This window comes from Anolis carolinensis, chromosome 2 (genome assembly GCF_035594765.1).
Source record: "Anolis carolinensis isolate JA03-04 chromosome 2, rAnoCar3.1.pri, whole genome shotgun sequence".
NCBI classification, from domain to species: Eukaryota; Metazoa; Chordata; class Lepidosauria; order Squamata; family Dactyloidae; genus Anolis; species Anolis carolinensis.
The window spans coordinates 294,452,228-294,458,143 of record NC_085842.1 but is presented as its reverse complement, the minus strand read 5'-3'; positions in this window follow the sequence as shown (position 1 = coordinate 294,458,143).

Sequence of the window (5,916 nt, the reverse complement as noted above, 5' to 3'; positions counted from 1 at the left end):
GAGCTCTGGTTAGCTGAGAGTCTACTGTAACAGAAAACTAAGACATTTTCATATACAAAATGAAGAAAGTCACAGAAAGATCAAGGATGATAAGAAATATGGATTCAAAATACATGAGAAAAGCTTGAGGCATTTGGCAATGTTTAGCTCAGTAACAAGAAAATTAGGAGCGATGTGATTGCGCTCTTGCAATACCTCTCAAATTTGCTGAGTGTTAGACCTGCTTTGAGATGCCCTGACCATTCTTGTCATTAGGAAATTACCCAAATCCTCTCATAACTATGTCATTACAAATTGAATCAGATTGATCTGCTTAGGAATGTTTATGGGCATTGAATGTTTGCCCTATGTGTGTTATAATGTAATCCGCCCTGAGTCCCCTTCGGGGTGAGAAGGGCGGAATATAAATACTGTAAATAATAAATAATAAATAAATAGGAATGGCAATTTAAAGCTTGGGAAGATAAAGCAATATTAATTACTGTTGAGAAAACTAAGGCACACCCTGAGTTAATTCTAAGGTATGAGAGCTTTTCTATTTTGCATGTAACTGGAAAACAATGTTTCCATGTCTAGTGTGTACTCATTCTGTGCATCCCCTTTGGAAGAACTTGGGCTCTATCTAATGTTTTCATCCCCCCCCCCCCCCAATGACACATCATATAAAATGAGGGTGAAAACACTCAAGAGATCAGGTGGTTTGTGGAGTGATACACAAGCAGTCAATATTCGCTTGGCTCAGCCATTTCAGAGGCTCTGATGCAATTCAAAGAACAAATATTAGATGCAAATGTGTGAAGAAGCAGAAATGACTTTCCATCTATTTTGCTTAAAATTAATATTAAAATAAACTGGATGTATTCAAATGTTTCACATCAATATATAATTGCAGTGAAATAATTTTGCCGTGCCTTCCCTCCGCCCAAACCAAGAAACATTTGAGGCTGGTAACATTAGATTACCTTAATTTCTTACTTCCTTGGAGGCAGCAGGAGAGATGGGTGAAGAAAAATGGGAAATATTTGGAACTGAATTCAATGCTCCATTACAATAGTTTCTAAATTATATGGTGATATCGCACAGCTATTTGCTAGGTTTGCAAGAAAATTACCATTTGTTACATTTGCAAGAAAATGCAAATTATGTAGCTAATGCTTTGTTGCTACATAACATATTTTATATCTGACTAGTAACCATTTAAATTGTTGATGTGTGCAATATCAGCAGATCTAAAACCATTTATTCATGTATTAAATCTTTCTTTGGGTAGGCAATTATTTCATTTGGCACTGTCAATAATTAATTCAGGGAGCTGAATATATTTAGCTTGGAGGAAAGAAGGCCAAGAGGGGACATGATACACGTTTTTGAAAGGTTGTCACATTGAGGAGGGGGCAGGTTTGCTGCTCTGGTGTTGAGGGCATGAAGCAATGGATTCAAATTGCAAGAAAAGAGATGCCACCTAAACACTGGGAAGAACTTCAGGACAATTAAAGTTATTTTGACAGTGAAATATGCTGCCTAGGAGTGTAGTGGAGTCTCCATCTCTGGAGGTTTTTAAGCAGAAGCAAGATGACCATCTGTCAGGAGTGCTTTGATTGTGTGTTCCTGTATGGCAGGGAATTAGATTGTATGGCACTTTAGGATCTTCCAACTCCATGATTCTATGAGTGCAGACAGCCAAGCCAGTGTGTACTTTAATGAAAAAAGAACACATTTAAAACATAGAACAGTCATAAATAAAAGCAAATACAATGAAATACCCAATGTAAACAAAAAGCGGTTTGAGCTAGCATGGAAACAAGTGCAGGGTTGGCACTTTTTGCACCTCCACAGGGCATGACGCTTTTCTGTGGGAAAAGTAGTAAAAACCGTGCGCTCAACATTGCTGTTGCAGCTGTAATGAGCGCAGAGTAGAACTCTTGTGTATGTCAACAGCGCTTCCACAAGATAAGCTTCAGTATTAGGATCCAACTGTTGCTTTTCTGTCACTTAGCCCCACTTCAAAGTTTGAATCTACAGTGCACTGTAAAATGAATGCAGTTTGACATAATTTTTAACTGCCATAGTTCAATGCTATATTCTTGGGAGCTGGAGTTTGGTGAGACATCAGAACTTTTGGACAGAGAATGCTGTAAAACTACAACTCCCATGATTCCACAGGATTGATACATGGCAGTTGCTGTGGTGCCAAGCTGAATAAATTCTACATTGTAGATACTCCCAAAAAGGTGGTGGAGGCAGACTATTCTATGGCCTTGCAGCATTAGAGGATTTCAATGTGTTGGTTCATACTGCTTTTTCTTTTCAGTAGAAAAATGAAGTTCAGTTCTCCATGTATTGTCGAAGGCTTTAATGGCTGGAAATATTGGGTTGTTGTGAGTTTTTCAGGCTATATGCCATGTTGCAGCAGTATTCTCTCTAGGAGACTCACAGCATCTCAATTCTCCATCTTTTCTACTTAAAGTCTATAGGAAAGTGACATCCAGAGACAAATAGGAACCACAGGTGCAGGTACACTGCAGAATTAATGCATTCACCTTAACTGCTATGGTTGAATGTAATGGAATCCTTGGAGGGGTTAGTTTGGTGAGGCACCAGTACTCCTTGCCATAGAAGGCTAAAGACTTTGTAAAACTAGAATTCCTGACTCCATAGTACTGAGCCACAACAGTTAAAATACCATCAAAGTGCATTAAGTTTACAGTGTAAATGCACCCTACTTCACCCGAAGTCCTAGAAGTGAAATGGTGTGATCTGTTGGTTGAACACTGTACATTGAGAAAAGCCTCAGCAATGAATGGGAAACTTGGGTCCAGATAATCTGAAAAAAAAACAAAACTATTTTAACATCTTAGGAGAGGGATTTCCTGCCCTCATTCTCACCACTGTCACAGATTGTCTGGTAAGGATGTAGAAAAGAGTATTTTTAGATGCTTCCAGGCTGTGGAATTCTAGTTGGCTCTCTTTTTATTTGGTGTTTGGTAATTACCTGGTTGCTGCAGAAAGATATTTTAATGGGGCGAGTCTGCTATACTTTTGTTCTTTTTAATTGTTTTAAAGTGTGGATGCTTTTAAAACAATAGTTTTGAATAGCTTGGTTTTTTTTTAGAAAAACAAGACTTTTTTAAAGACAACCCCTTGCAGACTGACTGTGCTCCTGCAGGTTGACCCCACTCAGCGCTGTTACTCTCTGGAACATATCCTGAGACTGGAATGTGTTCTCTGAAAACATGCTTTTCAGAAAGGGCAACCACAGCCTTCAAGGCCAATGCGGAGCAGACAACACATCCTGAACTCCTGAAACCTTATTTTAATAAGAACTTTTTGTGTTATTGGCATAGCATACACTCAGCCTTTTGGCCACATCACTGCTAATACATCATCAGTTTCTGTTCTTCTATGTCCATCTATTGAAATCAAATTTTGTAATTTGAAATGATCTCCAGAGACAAAACAGATTTACTGACAACTTCTCAAATTGCCTTTGCAGCCCGCTGAAAATTTGCTGGTTCAAATTCCACTTTCCAGGCCTAACTGTGTGCCTGTTTAGGAAATCCACTTCCTGTTTTCCAGTTCCTTATAAATGAACAGCTGCCTCCAACTCTGACCACTCTTTCTGGGCAGCCTGGCCATGGCTCCCCATGCCAACATATTGGCATCTACTGTGATTGTTATTTTCTTTGCAGCACAAAAGTATTGCCCTTGTCTAATGCTTTCCTGGAAGACCACTTCAAATGACATAGTAATGTTGTTTTCTCATTATGTCCCTTTAATAAAGTCTTGGGAACAGCTGCAATACTTTGGTGTGTAACCAAGCCTAAGACATTATTTGAATTGTTGATGTCCCTATTCTAATATTGGAGAGACAGACATTGAGTCTGTTTCCCCCTCTTGAAGTAACCCTCACTGCCATCTTTATTCCTCCCTTTTTTTGACACAAAATTCTTTTCTGTCCTTTGAACCATTGGCAACATGTACCTTTTATCTTTCCCTTCTACTAAAACGTTTTTTGAGGCCTCCTCTCCAAACCAAAAAAGGTGGTTATCAGATTGGTCCTTTACTTTTCATCTGCATCCCAATGCTTTAACCAAAACGGTCTCCTGCTTCTCATGGTTGCCATGATTGATCTGGCCATTACTGATCTGGCTGCAAAAACCGTAAGATCATCATTGGCATCAGCCACAGACTGCAGTACTTTCTCTAATTTGTCCAGTGCACACAGTAGTATCTGAGCAGAAATACCATCCCTTGAGCCCATAACATTCCAGCTCTTACAAACAGCAATGGAGTTACTAAAGGCATGATGGACAACACTGCAGCCTCATTTCCTTTTCTGAATGCAGCATCTATTAATTTTTATCTACATGCTTCAGTGCTATATCACATTCCCAGGGGAGAAGCAGCATAAGACAATAAAACAGAGACAGGATCATCAACCAATGGAATTAACAAATGGTTTGTGATATATTTTCCATTTTTTCTGAAGCCAACAAACAGCTTGGGATTTAGAGAACTCCACCATTCTATCTCAATCAAGTCCTTAAACCTTTTCAACACTGCAAGCTGAATTGATTGAGTTGGCATTTTCTGAACAACAGCAACTAATTACACTATGTAACACAATTTTTGTCCCTGGGTTATAAATGTCATTTCCTAATTGGTTCTATCATAAAAACATGGAAGTTTATTGCACTGCAAAAACTTGGTTTTTGTGGGACATCCTGCAGCACATTTTACTATAGTTTTTCAATGAATACCTCATAGAATCTGAACCAATTCAACATAGTTTATAGCAGCCATAAAAATGAAGTTTCTGGAGTATAACAACTACTTTTAAAGTAAGTACCACATAATTAAACAAGAAATAATACTTTCAAATTAGGAACAGATTTTTTTCAAATTTTGTTATATAGTGTTATATTATTATTATTATTCCATATTTCTCGTGGTTCGAGGTGGGTTACATTTAGTATTCCTTTGTGGCTCTGTTTTTTCTAGATCACCTAAATTTTTACCTGCATCTAAAGGTAAGGTCAACAGAATTTTCTTAAGACAATTTTAAGATAACCAACTTCACAGAGTCTGGTTTTGCCACCCACTGTTATTGTTGCTGGGTCTGAGAAATTAACACTGTCCTCACTTGAGGCTACTGAATCGTCTCCAATCTCAGAACTGGAGACTGAAAAATCTTCTTGGGGCCCATCTAAAGGCCATATGAGTCAACTTGGAATTGAATGGACTCTGCAAAACTCATATGACATGCAGAGTCTATTCACTTTAACGTAGAAGGCTGTTTAACGTGGCCGTATCCACGTTAAAAAAAAGAACCCAAAGCTTCAGAGCTCATCTTCCTGCCCTCCTACTATACAGAACATTGTGAGATTCTTAATTACAGTAGAGTCTCACTTATCCAACATAAACGGGCCGGCAGAATGTTGGATAAACGAATATGTTGGATAATAAGGACAGATTAAGGAGAAGCCTATTAAACATCAAATTAGGTTATGATTTTACAAATTAAGCACCAAAACATCATGTTATACAACAAATTTGACAGAAAAAGTAGTTCAATGTGCAGTAATGCTACATAGTAATTACTGTATTTACAAATTTAGCACCAAAATATCATGATGTATTGAAAATATTGACTACAAAAATGCGTTGGATAATCCAGAACGTTGGATAAGTGAATGTTGGATAAGTGAGACTCTACTGTATTTTGGATTCTGAACTGTGTCACAATCTAAGCCTGAAAGAGAACTAGAAAGGACCTGGGCTAAAATGAATGCTAAGTTCTTGTTAGCTGATCTTTTTTTACTGGGAAAACCTTTGAATCAGCGATGAAGAAATCTGCTTGGACTCAGCTGCACATTCTCACAAATAGAATTGCCCTGCAGATGAAAGGAATGCAAG